Source organism: Crocodylus porosus, unplaced genomic scaffold (genome assembly GCF_001723895.1).
Source record: "Crocodylus porosus isolate Cpor-Errol unplaced genomic scaffold, CroPor_comp1, whole genome shotgun sequence".
Lineage (NCBI taxonomy): Eukaryota > Metazoa > Chordata > Crocodylia > Crocodylidae > Crocodylus > Crocodylus porosus.
This window is the reverse complement of record NW_017728948.1, coordinates 11,189,283-11,205,591: the sequence shown is the minus strand read 5'-3', so window position 1 is coordinate 11,205,591 and position 16,309 is coordinate 11,189,283.

The following is a 16,309-nucleotide window of genomic DNA, read 5'->3' as shown; positions in this document are numbered from 1 at the left end:
ATTTGACTGTGTGGGTGTCAACACCACAGTCCCCCAGTTTCTTAATGAGAACTGGGTGAGAGACAGTGTTGAAGGCCTTCCAAAAGTCCAGGAAGACTATGTCCACTGCTACCCCTGCAGCTAATGATTTGGTGATCTGGTCATAGAAGGCCACCAGGTTGGTCTGACAGGACCTCTAATGAACCCATGTTGGTTGCCCCTAAGCATAATCTCCGCTGCTGGCCCCTCATGGATATGTGCCAAAATAATTTTCTCAAAAAGCTTGCCTAGGATCAAGGTAAGACTAACTGACCTATAGTTTCCCAGGTCCTCCTTCTTCCCCTTTTTGAAATGGGAACGACATTGGCCCTCTTCCAGTCCTCTGGCACCATACCAGAACACCACAAGTGTATTTACTACTTGCCAGTTTCAGAGCTAGGACGCTGTATGGTGTTTCTTATATTCTTATTATCCAGTCTACCTTGTGTCTGACAGCCTAAGCCTGAGGGAAAAACCCTCCAAAAACCCACAGCCTACAGTAGTGATTATAAATTTAAGACCTAAGAGAAGATAATCTAGTTTTCTTTGATTTAAGAAACAAAATTGACCAAAATGGTTCTAAAGTTTGAAATAGTCCTACTGAGGTCCTGAGTCTAAAGACACACAAACACGTAAACTGTGCACACGAATGAATCAAGCAATGATTATAACTATGTCAGATAATAACTAAGTCAGTGATTTTCAAACACAGTCCTGAGACCCTATGGGGTGCCTTGAGATCCTTTCAGGGATGTTGCAGGGTGCCATTCAATGTTAGCACTGTTATGTGTACATATACGATTCATAAGACAAAGGCATAGATTTCACATAGGAATCCATAGTGTTAAAAGCATATCAACCTGTTGTGGTCTTTCTGAGTTCACTGTAACAGAAGAAATTGCTCTATTATATTTCTCAAGTCAAAAATCAAATGAAAACTAGGAGCTAACATTTTACAAGTGGTGCCCTGAGTCTAAAAAGTTTGAGAACCACTGCAATAAGTTATGTGACATTTTTTTAAAATGTTTCAAAATACTCTAATTTACAATACTGACTAAATATCTAGAAAATTGAATTTAAAAAAAATAGAACTAACGTGTGCCTTAAAAACATAAAAGTCTTAAATTGGGTAACTTCTGTTTTATACAAACCTAAAAAATGATGGGAATACATAAAGGGAAATTTCTTGAAAGGAACAAAACAAAACAAAATGGAGGAAAAGTAGAAGAAAGAAAGATGTTCTCTGTAAAACAGTGTACACAAAGGGCCAAATATTCTTCCCATACATCTGCATCTCCATAGTGAATATTCTTGCATCAGTGATGTTACTCACCTTTGTCTCAAATGAAATCTACAATACAGCAATGATACACCAGAGGGTGCTAGATTACCTTTATACAGAGTAATTTAGTTACCAGATTTTTTTTTCTTTCGCGTGTGTGCACGCGCGCCTGTGCCTGAGTGCATACATGTATGCGTGTGGGTGTATGCTGATATAAAAGATGTAAGTTGTTTTGATCCCAGTAATTTAGGAATTGTGCAAAAGTGATAGAAAATACAGAGAAGCAACGAAAGGCTACAAGGATTTGAAGTCAGAAAGAAGGAACTAAATCTGTAGTTGGAAAAAGAACTCGGAGGCTATGTCCAGACGATCGGGGGCATGTGCTTGCTGCAGCACAAATACTAGCGGCACAAATTTGTGCAGCTACTTTATACTGCAGCACATGCCCCTGCACATGCCCTTTGTTGTGGGACACATCGTCCCACTGTGGGCAAACTGCCTGTGCCCATCTCCTCCTGCATCCTGGCTGGACATCTCCGCATGCCTCTGCATCTCTGTATAGCCCCTGCATTGATGCACACTGGGCCCAGCGAGCCATGAAGTAGAATGACTCACTGGGGCACAGCGTGCCTCAGTGCAGGGGCTAGGTACCGAGGCACACCGTGAACTCCCACACTGAAACATCTGGTGACAAGAGCAGTTAGCCTAGGGCTTCCTGCTGCCTCATCTTCAGGCACACTGCACCCCATGTAGCCACTCTATTCAGCACAGGGACTTCATGTTTGTCCCAGTCCATGCTATTTTTGTGTGCTTTGCACCCCTTTTTTTCCAGGGTTATTTTGCTACCGAGAAATCCTGGTAGCAAATTTTGCCCCTCCACTGCAAATTAGCAGTGCTGCACATGGTTTAACTCACAACATGTGCAGTTTGTGGCACCACAAAGAGGTCTGTGGTGCCACAAACCACACATTCCTCCATGTGTGGATGCAGCCAGAGTGTATTCTACATATACTGTAGAAGTAATAGTATTAATGGAAGCAGAGAATTGGTAATTTGCAGAGCCAAATGCAGTGGCCAGAAGGAGAAAAATAATTTAGGCTAGGGAAACATTCTTAGCAGTTAGAGTAATTTGGCAATAGAATAGACCCTCGAGGGAAGGGGGCCAAGGCATTGTCACAGGATATTCAAGAACGCATGAGATAAGATGTTGGTGGGAATGTTATAATGTACAGTCTTTAAAAATGTAACAGGTCAGACTGAATGACCCCTAAGTTTTCTCCCCCCCCCATACTTTCTATTTACATTTCCATAATTTCAGCTCTTTATAATGTACTTCCAGAAAATATAAATAAAACTTCTACAAAAGGTCTGAGCTGGGTTCTTTTAATTTTGAGTTGTCTGTTTCAACTGGGTGTATCTGAAGATGCACTGTACTGGGTGAAGTACCCTTCACAAGACATCAGGAGCTGAATGTGTGCCAGGGACTGTTGGGAACATGCTGCAAAGTGGCACTACTAATTAGTTTTAAAAGGGATGTAGCAAGCATTCTGCATAGTGCTGTCTTCCACCTGCTAGTGGATGCAAGATAGGGTGTTTGAAGCATGGCCCTGTCTTCATCCAAATTTATTTGCATGTGTGTTTATGATATTGATTTAAGGGTTCAATTCAATTAATTTGCATGTGTGTTTATCTTATTGAATTATTGGACTCAGTCTGCGCTAAGTAGCAGTGGTGTGTCTGGGATCTGATCCCCCATCTCAAAACTGCACATCCTGCCATGCTTATGTGGCATGGCAGAAGGTGTGATTGTTGGGATCAGGGAACAGATCCCATGGACTTTCCTGTAACAGGAGGAACCAAGAAATACAACAGTCTCATACCTCTTCACATACTCTTAGCTGCAAACAAAAAGTGGCACTAATATTTGGTGACAGGAAGGTGCAAGCATATCAGAGTGCGTGTGTACCTAAATCGATTTGTACAGACTTCTAACCTTGTTTTCTGAACCAACAGATCTGCTTTATATGGAAGCAAAATATATTTACTTACTTTACTAGCAAATTATTAACAATCACTTTCCCGGCATTGCAATTGTATTAATTGTGTTGTCATCTCTCCTGCTTTTGTTTATGGCATGTAACAGGATATTCTTGGTGTTTCTAGTTTTGTGCCCTGTAGCGGTATGTGACAGTCTGAAGTGGTGATTTGGGTGGAGTTCCTTTTGTTGATGGCTGCCTGACAAAACAGGAGATTGGACTGAACGTCCAAGAGGACCCTTCCAGTCCCATGTTCCTAAATCTAATTTTTATCCACTACAAAAGCTTGATTCTGTTAACTGCATTCAAGGTATAGAACCTTTACCAATGTAATTTGTGTAGTCTGCAGATGTGTGCATGTGGTGTGGGGGGGAGGCTTGGGGTCATTTCCGTAAGCTCTGTTGGTTGTTCCCTATAATACCAACACAGGATGACTTACAGAAAGAGAATACAGAGCCTATCTAATTTTTCTACCCCTGAAAATCTTCCTTTAAAAGATGTTCCACTTTCCAGGAATAGCTGCAAGCTGCACAAGGCTTAGCTATATGACTACACTGGAGCAGGGTCAGAGATGTCACAGAGCCAGTCCAGACTGAGGCTTCCCAGGAATCTTAGGAGATGCATGTTTGCTCCAGTAGAGCAAAGCGAACAGAAATCTCTGTAAGGAGTGTTATGGAGATTTCCTCCATATTTGACAGGAGTTACCAAAACAGCTTAAATTTTCATTTTGTGAGGAGTTCCAGGATGCCTGTGTTTATATGCATATAAACACAGCCATCAATAAAAACAACAGTACAGATTTTATAACAAACCAGAAGATCATAACATGAACTAATATATACCATATATACATATGCTAACTATATTCTCATGTTTGCAGTATCTGCGCCAACTTGCTTTGTAGTTCTCTCCCTTATCTGTCTCACAGGATGACACTCTTATACCATATAAGGTATCTTTCCTCCTGTTTATCACTTTGTAACACAAGGGAAGTCTGCAGCAGGCAAATGTTTAGTCTGTTAAGACATAGGAGTTTCACTTGCCAAGTAACATTTTGTACAGTCAAGCCCATTAAATGGTCAAATTGCTACTGCTTATCTCTGTACCTCAGATTCTGCCAATCAGAACTCTTTTCTTGTGATTGACAGGACAGTGGCAACTAATCAGGGCACAGTACTTGTTGACACTTCAACAGTAGCCTAATGAGCAGCATGTGACCAGCACATTGGCCCCAGGCATCCACCTAGAGAAAGACAAGAACAGCAGCTGCTGAAGCTGTGAGCTCAGTCTCTGCTGCTGACTTGGCCCCTGTCCTCCCTATCTCCCAAGATGCAGAGCCTGTTTCTTAGACTTCTGCTCTTCAATCCACAGTCTTTCTTTCTCAGGTAGAATTCAATCTGCCTCAGTCCTGAAGAGGTACAGCTCACAAGTTCCCTTTTTCTGTGGTTCCTTTGACAGAGCTCTATTTTTGTTTCTTTCCCAACCCACCAAGACTAGAAAGAAGTCAGAAGAGATGAAAACAGCCATGCCTGATAAGCAGTATGATGTGCCTCTACTCCCAGATGGCTCCTGAAGAGACTGAAAGAGAAGTCACTTCCTAATAAAGCTCTACCCATTGTTCATCTCCACCTTATAAGACCAGGGACTAATTATGGCTTCCCTCAAATTTACTGGCTACAGGTGAGTTCCTAAAAGAGATGACATGGGCAGATGAGATTGGGTTAGGAGACAGGCTTTGTCTAGCTATTTGCAGTGCTCTTATCCCCAGAGAATTATGGGTGCCTATGCACATGCTCCAATGCATTCTAATTAGAATGCTCTAGCATCCAATTAGATTAATTGAGTCTGCTCCACGTTCTAATTAGAACGCTCTAGCATCGTTGCAGTGTCACATGTATAGGACCCTGTGGGTTTAAACATGGCTGCTGGGATGCTTTAATTAAAGCTCATCAAATGAAATTTAGTTAGTGTCCCACAGCCATTGTTCAACATGCAGAGGCTTACTGCACATGATGCTGTGGTGTTTTAATTAGAGTGAGAAAGAGACAAAGAGAGTGAGGGTTGGTTTCAGTGATTACCTGAGTGCAATTTACAATGGTCAGTACTTCTGCTGTTTCATGCTGTAGGACAGTGTAATGGGGCCAATTGTGCATATTTTTCTAAGACATCTGTGCTGCCTCCATCCCGGGATGGATTCAACCCCCTGCGCAGAAACAGACATAACTATAACTACACCATGGCTGCACCAGCCGGCCAGAACCTGGCATGGTGGGCGCAACTATGGTAGACGATCCTGGCAGGGGGAGTGCCCCCAGCTGCGAGCAGTTGGAAGCCTGGCCTCCTGGGCAGGGCAGAAGGGCCTGGCCCTGCAAGAGAGGGAGTCAAGAACAGCCAGGAGTGGCTGTGCACGCGGTCTCTCTGGTGTGAAGGACAGGCAGTTACTGGCAAGGATACAGAAATGGTATAGTCCCTGGGAGGGCTTCCCATACCCAGCCAAGGCTCTGTGACCAACCTGCACCCAGGGCAGGATGACTGGGGCACCAGGACCACAGCCTGGAGGACGGACCCCAGGACCACATATGACCAGCAGAGGATAAATGCAACTTTTTTATTTACTGTTGTTGTTTTGTGTTTTTAGTTGTAGGCACAGGGCAGGGAGCAGCACTGGGACAGGGGAGTTCTTAGCTTCCCTGGATAGCTGAGGGCTGGTGCATTTGGGACAGCCCCCAGCCACCTGGGGAAATCCCTGCACAGCCCAGAGCTGACTGGGAACTGTCCCAGAAGTGGGGCAGCTCCCCGCTGCCCCTGGCTGCTCAGAGAAATCCCTGCTCAGCCCTGAGCTGGTGGGAGCTGCCCCAGAAGTGGGATAGCTCCCAGCCAGCCCTGATTGCACAGAGAAGCCTTGCAAGCATGGGGCTTGTCCTCATGCACAGGGGGCCAGTAGAGCTATGTAGTAGCAAATGTCTCCCAGCTGCCTGCACATCAGGACCCCTCCCAATGTGTATGGAGCAAGGAGACAGCTGCCACTGCAGCCAGCAAAACGTTTCTGGTCCCATGTGCATGGGGACTTGCCCCATGCTCCCTGCCAGTCCCTGGGCAAGCACCCTAGGGGAGCCTGGAGCTTCCCCTCACTGCACACATTGGGAGTGGATTTGTTCACTACATGAAGCATGTGTAAACATGCTCCCAGGGAAGGCTTACAGCAGGGCACAGTATTTTACTGAAAATGTAAAATATTGGATCTGAAAATGTAGCTAAATCACTTTTTGTTTTTCATCTACCCTTGCAGTGTGGCACCCACTGCAGTCCAAGGGAATTACACTTTTGAAAGGTGGGACAGCAAATTGAGAGGTTTGCTGGAAAACACTAAACATCCTTGTGTTAAGTGAAGCTGTAGAATGAGGGTTTCCATCTTCCCAAGCTGGATCATGCTAATGGTGAATTTTGCAAATTAATAAAGGCTTAAAGGCAAGGGCAATATTCTTAAAAACATGTTGGACTTAGTACTCTATTTCACAATTTTAGTTTAATTTCCATTCTTTACAATATTTTATAGCATACCAATCAATATTATGTAGCATATTTTGTAAAAGCAAAATGTTTTACTTAGGCTAGGGCACTACAGCACTCTTATTAAATCTTTTCTGAGCTGTGGCAGGAGACCACTAATGTTGTGTGTGTAAATTATGGGGTGCACAGATTAGTTAAGTGTGAATCAGCAAACTTCCAGCATGGCATGTACTAATATCTTTAATACTGTGCTTCATTGTGCATATTTTTCTAAGACTCAGACTGTCTTCTCATCTGTGTATTTGAGGAAGAGGAGTACTCTGCCAATTTTTTTCCTTCTTTCTCATTCTCTGCTTTTGGTGCACTTACAGTTCCAACATCATGGGTTATTGGCTGCTAGCACTGTTGTATGATAGGACTTTGTATCCTTGTGATGTCTTTTCATTGTTAAGTTACTGGTGCAGAAAGTCACATATCAGTGATAGTTCTTGGGCACAGTGGTCTTTGAAAGAAGACATAATGAATGCATTCAGAACATATACCTAAAAACAAATTAATGTATTCAGCCTTTTCATTGCTCTTTTCTTGATGTTTGCTCTTTTCTTCTGCCTTTTGTGCAGCAGCATGACAAGCAAGTTTTGCGGTCTCAGAGCAGTGGCTGGGCTTGCAGCAGTAGTGGCTGCCATTCTTATGCCCCTTCTACATCTGTATCCAGAACTGGTGCCTCACCCTCCCACCTCTAGTTATGCTATTGTTCCTGTAGAAAGTATGTGAATGAAATATAAGGAAACCTTTTTCCTGGAGACATGCATATAGTGCTATTTCTTTTTTTTTCCCTTCATTCCCATCCTTCTCTACTATTGGACATACCAAGGTCATCCTAAGTCTATCACCCCCTTATGCTCACTTGGTTAAGGCACTTTCATTTTTGTAGCCAGCAGCTAAAAAAGGAGTGAATGACCAACTACTAAGTTATAGTTAGTGGCTGCATCGACTGGGGAAACTTTTGGCATGAGTTGAGTTCCAAATAAAACTAGTATTCATACCTCTGGAGCTGTATGCGTTATCTGGTCTGCTTACACACCACACAACTGACCGCTGCAGGTATGTTTTCACTTGTTCCAACAAGTATACTGGAGTCAGCTTGAAATTAGGTTGGGCATTCAAGGGACATACCAATGGCAAAACAACTCTCTATTCATACGATAGACGTTTAGTAACAATAATACAGATCTGGGTTGTGAATGTTAAGTAGATGCACTAATTTTACTGCTGTATGAAGTTTGCTGTCTCACCAATTACAAAACTGCGTGGCTTTTTGCTGTCTTTATGGAGATCTGGGAGAGGTGGAGCATCATTCCTATGCCTGATGCTTTACCTTTGCAGTCCTGCATTGTGATGACCAAATCCCTTCCTTTTCCAAGACTCACGATCAGTTTTCTAAGTCCTTTTACTAACTTGTAACATTTAGCCAGTAAAAAAAATTCATCCATTCTAAGACTACATGCCAGACCAAGAGATGACTTCATATGTAGTATACATGCAAACATTTCAATAATTTACAATGTAGTCACCTTTTATTTGTATCAGTTTTCTTTTCTAAAATATTTTTCTTATTAAAAACAATCTGATTTCAGTAATTGATGACAGAGGTACAAACATTATACATTAACTTGTAAGCTGTAAAGTAAACACTACACACACACACATGCCAATAGGTTGAAAGCTTGCCTGCCAGTTGAAATGTAACTCATGCAGTAAAAAATCCTCTTGAAAAAAATGGAAGGAAAACGAATCAGAAAATGAGGCTTTGAAATGTGTTGTTGAGGTAATTGTAAGTATTTTAAATTGGTTGTTAAAATGGCAACAGAAAGTTGGAGTGGAAAAAAGTGGGGGAGGGAACAGTTTTTATTAGACATAGTTGTACGTGTCAGAACAGTCAAAAGAGTAATAGTTTTGGTTAGGCAGTAAACTAGATTACCCTCTGCTGTGTTTTATTTAGTTTCCAAAATTCATAAATATAGCCCGTTTCCAAAAAGTTTAATTAAGATCATGAATCAAAACTCAAAAGTTTAAGTAGCATGGTTTAAAGTTTTTCTACAAAGCACTGATCAGTGTTCCAGTTTATTGGAATTGTTACTTAACAGCATTCAATTTATTAAGCATTTCATGTGTAATGTCATATTGTGTCAAAGATCAGTTTAAATGAGCTATCACTACACTACTTGTATATCTTCCCACTGATAATCCATTATATATCTTATATTTTATCCAATTTTGTGTGGCACTCTATATTTAATTTCTATTTTTCTTATGTAAAAATGCAAAATCAACCACTTAAGTTATTCTATTTTATATTTATAGGTAAATCCTCATATGATACAAATAACCATAGCTAGATCAATGGATATATGTGTCAGCTGATATATAAAGACCTAGATGAAATTTCCTCAAATAAAGAGGACCAGCACCTGGCCAAAGCACAACTAAATCCCCCTCACTCCAGCAAAATATAGATTAAAATAGAATCATAGAAGGACCAGAGGGACCTGTAAGATCATCAAGTCCAGTCCCCTGCCATGGGCAGGAGGTAACTGGGTTCAAATGAGTTCAACAAGGTGCTTGTCCAGCCTCCTCTTGAACACCTCCAGGGATGGTGACTGCACCACCTCTGCTGGGAGTGTGTTCCTGTTCCAGATTCTAGATACCCTTACAGAAATGTCTAGCCAAAATTTGTCCTCAACTAGCTTGTGCCCATTGGACCTCATCCTCCAAAGGGGTGCCTTTCTGAAGAGTTGCTCCTCTAGATCTTGGTGTTCACCCCTGACATACTGATAGGCAGCTCTTAAGTTGCTTCTCAGTCTTCTCTTACTTAGACTGAACAAACCCAGTTCCCAAAGTCTCTCCTCATAGGACCTATCCTCCAGGTCCCATACCATATGGGTTGCCCTTCTCTGTATCCTTTTGAGCATATCCACATCCTTTTTGAAGTGAGGTGCCCAGAACTGGACACAGTACCCCAGCTGTGGCCTCACCAATGCTGAATACAGGGGGAGGAGCACCTCTCTGTATCTATGAGCAACGCATTGGCTGATACATGCCAGAGTCCTATTTGCCTTGCTGGCAACTTCATCACACCATTGGCTCATATTCATCTTCTGGTCGATTGTCACACCCCGGTCCCTTTCAGATGCTGTGCCAGCCAGTGGACCACCACCTACCATATAGTTATGGTAAAGGCTATTCCTACCCAGGTGAAGGACCCAACACTTGTCCCTATTGAACCTCATCTGATTGCATTCAGCCCAATCAGTCTGTCAAGGTCATCCTGGATCCTTACCCTGTCTTCAGATATGCCCGCATTTCCCCACAGCTTGGTGTCATCTGCAGACTTAATCATTGTGCGTTCCACTCCCTCATCCATTGATAAAGATGTTAAAGAGCATGGACCCAAGCACTGATCCCTGGGGGACACCACTGGAGACGGCCCTCCAGGATGAGGCCATCCCATTGATTATAACTCTCTGGGACTGGCCTCTGAGCCAGTTGCCAACCCACCTCACTATAGATGGGTCTAGGCCAGTACCCTCCAACTTAATTGAGAGAATCTCATGGGAAACAGTATCAAAGTCTAGGTAGATGATGTCAACCTCATGTCCCAAGTCCAGCTGGTTAGTTATCTGATGTCTTTTTATGACCAGGTTTGTTAGGCATGACCTCTCCTTGACAAAGCCATGCTGGTTGCTTCTCAATACCCCACCAGTTATGAGCTTATGGTTGATGGCCTCCTTGACAATTTTTTCAATGATTTTTCCCAGGGCTGAGGTCAGTCTGACTGGTTTATAGTTTGTAGGGTCATCCTTCTTTCCCTTTCTTAAAAATGAGTACCATGTTAGCCTTCTTCCAGTCATTCGGGCCTTTTGCAAAAGGGCAAATTTTACTGAATGTAACTTCTCTGGGCACAGGTTCTGAGGGTAAATTTATATGAACCTAAAAATATCTTTTTCCTATGGAATAAAAATCCTCTTTATAATATAGAAACAAACACAATTTCTGTAGAGGTCATTTATAAGTGAACCAATGGAGTCAGTGCTAGCAGCGTCTAAGATCACATCAGGCTTGGTGTCTATAAAAATATTTATGTATACATAGTGCCAGAAAGTCTTATAAATGAACAGTGTTTTGGCAAACAGTTTCTTATAACAAAAAAGGTAACAAATAATATTTGGCAGCTAGTGGAGCTTATCTCTGAAATCTTTCCAATAATCCTAATTCTACTCTTTTAGTAATATTGGGTACTAAAAGTAGTACAATCTACTATAACACTGACATGATTTAGTACAAAAACAAGAAAATTAGATTACGGTGAGGTACCAGTTATATACAGTACTTTGGGTCCTGTTCTGTCATAAATATTTATGTCATGTAACTCCAGTATTTTTTAATTTAAACAAAAATCACTTTGTTACAATATTTGGTTTCAAAATTAATTATGATGCTTTAAAAAAAATTAATTGCGGCTGTGATTTTCAAAGCAGCCAAAGAAGTTAGGTGCCCAGTTCCACTCAGCTCAATGGGATTTGGTTTGGGTTGCTATATTTTTTCCTCCCCTGACAATGGTTTACAATTGAAAGACTGGAGTTTTAAGGGTTGGTTTGTTTGGTGTTTTTTATTTTTGGAAACAATTAGCTGTCTGCAGACTTTTTTTTTTGATGTTCCATCAATAAACCAAATAGCAAAACAGAGAGAAAATGAACATTGCTTTTCATTTGAAAAATAATTAATGTGGTTGAAAACTCAAAATTTGTGTTCATAAAGGTAGTGGAAGGGTGTTTCATGTGCTTCAGATTCCCCAGTCTTCTCTATGAGTTGGTCAGAAAATGTCTCTTAATCTTTCTATTTTTGTCTCTGTCACCTTTCCCCACAACAAGCGAAGGGAATTTAGACAGACAAAGTGTCATGGAGCACATGATTTCAGTGGGAGTTGAACCCACATAACAGGGAAGAAAATGTTGCCATTTGTGCACTGAAAGAAAAAGAACTAATATAACCACTCCATCTCTGAGCCACTAAAAACTTTATTTATGCTGTAAAATAATAAAAACAATATATTATTAAAGTAACTATTTTTTTTTCTGAAAGGGGCATCCTTTTATAGTCATATAGAGCCCCGATCTTGCAGACTTACTAGAAAAGACCAGAGGGCTATATGAGGGGGACAAGAATAAAGATCAAACAGTCCTGGAGGAAGGGCAGATTACAAAACACACAGGTTTCATCACACACCACACGTCATATCTAAGAACATGATCTAACTAGATGAAATGCTGTTACTTACCTACCAATGCTCGTTTTCAAATTGCTAATTTAATTTAATACATTCTGTTTTAAAACAGGATGGATGGGAATCTCCACAGAAGAGGTTCTTGAAGAATTTTCTATTTGTGCATGGAAATTTGGGTTTGAATCCACATGTCTTTGCTCCAGGCCAAACTCCAAACTGAAAGGACTCTGTTTGCTCAGATCCTCATCAAATGTAGAAGAAATTGTGTAAGAATGAATGGCCACTTAGATTTCTAGAATTCAGCGTGGCAGGAATGGATAAGATCAGATGATCTTGCACGATTGCTACGATTTATGCTAAAATCTCATGGGAATAGTTGACAAGATTTTGATAACAAGGAATCTGAACCTGAGCTCTAGTTCATTTTGAACCCAAATCTATTATACATGTGAAATCTTAACAAAAACTGGAATAGTGTCCTCTTGACCCATCTGCAATAAAAATACATGGTTAGATATATATCTCTTTTGAATAAAAACATAAGGTAAATATGAATTGCTGGGTAAGACTGAAGCATAGGTTTCAGCATATGTCTTATGAAGATCAATGTACAATATGTAAAGTAATAATGCTCCCTGAAAAAATGTATTCAGTTCGGGAAATTGCTCCACCTGTAGCTCATTAACAGGATTAAGCCTTGATACAAAGTGACAGTCAGTATTATTTATTTAGGCAAAAGCTTTCTCTCTTTGTAGTTTTTGGCATATTCAGCTGGCTTTAGCAGTACGGATCTGAGACAGCTAGTGTAGCTTAAATGTTAAATTAGCCAGGGTTAAAAGCTTGCCAAGGCCAAGCAGAAACAAAGTGTTCTTTTTTGCAAAGCTGGCACATGGGACCAATTTCATTTCAGTAGCACCCTTTAGCCGTGTGGTAGGTACTATATTTCTTGTATTCGTGGCTGTGTTGTTCTAGATATTAAATGTCATTTGTTGCAAAAGGCATTCTGTTATCATAATGCGAGGGAGACCTTGTAGTCTGGGACAAAACAAACCACACAAAAAGTGGCTTATTTATTGAGAAATAGTTCCCAGCACTTATCAGGCAAACTGATAACATAAGCAAACTGGATAAAAGGTGAAAATTAGAGACCATTAGTCATCTGTTTATCAGAGAATCGCACTGTAGAATCCACCTTGGGACAATTTCTAATGTCTACTTTGACCTCTAAATACGAAATAAAAAGCCAGATCTTCAGCTGGTATTAGTCAGAATAGCTAACCTGAAGCTTCTGGAGCTTCTCTGATTCATGCCAGCTGAGGGTATAGCCCACCATATGTAAAAAGGACCTGGATCATTTCTGTGCTACTGAAGTTTTTCACTGTAGTGTATGAGTAACACGTTCCCTTTCTAAGTACTAGCAGACCAAATGCTAGTTCATCATGCATTTATTTCCCCACCCCTCTACACAAAGCTCACATAAAGTTACTTTCCCACCCCAAATCCCGGCCATTTGTCCCATTCTTCAAATTGTCATGCAACATTAATCCAATAAGTCTTTCTGAAGTTGGTCATTAAAGAAACAGGAAATGCTGGTTATATTTGTTGATGTCCCAGCTTAGTTCCATACTGGCAATTAAGAATAAGGGGTACAAGGAAGACTGCCTTTGTCAAAAATGTTTACGATGTCAAAATTGTCTGATCAGAAAGCAGAACAGATATTCTTTGCAATATGGACAGACTGGAATACCAGTATATTTATATATCCAGTCAGACTATTTCCTTGCACAAGCCAGAATGATCTATATCTATCTTTCTAGTAATTAAAAGGGCAGATTTTAATAGCAGATCCTATGTAAACTCACAGGTACAGGCCACACTCTGATCTAAATAATGCTGGCTTAAAGGCTGAGAACTCCAGTGACCTAACTAGAGTTAGTTATGCTAGGAATAATACGTGTGATGCAGGGGCAATGTGAGTATATTGATATAATAGTCCTTAATAGTGAGAGACTAAATGTGCCAATGTGCTCAGCACATTCCTGTTTGTGGTCTTTGGACCATTGCATACAAACTGATAGATAATCAGATGTTTAAAATCTTCATTTTGATTGCATTAACTCAATGTGTCACATCTCTTGGATCAGAGACTCTGAGAGTGGTGCTTGGGTATGCCCTCAGGATCCCTCTAAACAATGGGTGGCCAACCTATGGCACGTGTATCAGAAGTGGCACAGACAGCTCTTGTGTGTGGCAGATGGCACAATGGGGAGGGGACAGGCAGCACTGTAGTAGATAAAACAGAGCAGCAGATCAGGAAGGAGTGGGTGTGGAGCTAGTTTGTGGCATGCCTGCCAAACTGTTGACCCCCACTCCTCTAAGGCTTAATTAACAGACTGGTGTGTGTACAGAATGGGAGCAAGTGCGAAGGGCTTGTTTCTCAGCAGTAGTTCCAGGGACAGCAGCAAAGCAATACTGATATCGTAGAAATCATAGAGAAGAAGGGCTGGCCAGGACCTTCATAGGTCATCTAGTCCAGCCCCCTGCCTGAGGAAGGATCATCCCTATCCAGCCTGAAATGTCTTAGTGAAACAGTGTCACGTCAAAACAAAAACTTCTGCAGTTCACAACTGAAACCAATGTCTTTATTTTATTTACGGATTTGGTGAATGTTGATTTCATCTTAAAGGTGGAAAATAAAAAGGAAACCAGGGGAATTAATTTTGCTGCTACCTAGAAATAGTCTATTCTTAAATTCTAGATACATATTCAAGACTTTGCATGCCACACTCTGGTACTTGTGCCTTATTATAGTATATATTTTCCTCTGATGATCTGCATCATTACTAATTAATTATTGTATTGTTTTTACTCTAACTGCAGCTATCCTTTTTGTGTGTGGTTTCATACATTAAAAAAAATGTTACAACCAAGCTTAAATATTCTGGCATGGAAGCTGACTATCAAAAATTCTACTAGCCATACCATGGAAATTAAAACCTTCCCTGACTCTTGAGATAATAAATAATTTAGTGAAGCATAGAAGGGCTATGAATTTTTCTTGCTTGGATAGTAATATTCAAAGAACTGTAAAAATCCTGGGTAACAAGATGTTTCAGAGGCTATTTCTATTAGTATGTAACATTGTTTGTCAGTGATCAAAAGGTATAACTTTAACAGCTGCTCAGGGGCCTATGAGAAATGCCTTAGTGGCCTCAATCCAGTTCCTAATGCAGACAGACACAGCACAAAAGCCATAGCTGAAGTTGGCACCCGTACCAGCATTTTCAACAATCAAAAGTTTGAGTGAACCCATTAAGTTGTAGTAGTCTCTGTAAATTAAGACTGGAACATGTTAGAAAATGGTGGGAACATGAGATGCCTGGTCCCCATGCCTGCAGTGTGTTTGTACAATAGAAAGTTTTACTTTGGAGAAAATGTGGAGAAAGGATGTAAAATTACATGGGGCTTTCTGGAAAGGAAGCTAGTTTCTTGTTTGTTCTTCTTTACCTGCTATATGCTTGAGTCACTTGCTTTTATCCCATACATTTTGATTCCATTCAGATTCCAGCCATCTTTATAACACCTGTAGTTAATTCTCAGCTTGAAACATATATTTGAAAAAGAAAAATATAAACTTTGCCAATGTCTAGCTGTATCCATTGCATATGGAGTTATGTTATTCCTGTTTTCTTTCCTGGCCAAAAGGCCTCGAGTCAAATTTATGTTTGATTTAACCCTATTGATTTCAGTGGAATTATCCCTGTGATGGGATATGACCCTCTGCTTATTTCATGCAAGACAATGATACTGGTAAAACAATACTGATTATGGTAAGTTTGCTTTACATTATTAGATTAAATTGGGAGAATGTAAAAAGGTGGTCTGGACTGCCTCTGTCACTTCCTGGCAGAGCAAAACTCATTAAAATTTTGCTATAGCTTTTGTATCAATGAAAAAGTTGCCAAAACTTTTGAATAGGGAGAGTTTCAAAATGATACTTGGGATATCTTCCAAATATATCTGGCATAGTACAGAGCATCACATTAGACTTGTTTCTGAGGAAAAAGGAGATCTTTCATTTACCCAATGGGCAGTTTTATCATTTCATATGTCATTTGTTGTACTTGCAAAAATGTTTCTTTCCCTCCAAAGAAAATAGTTGGATTGATGTAGCAAGGG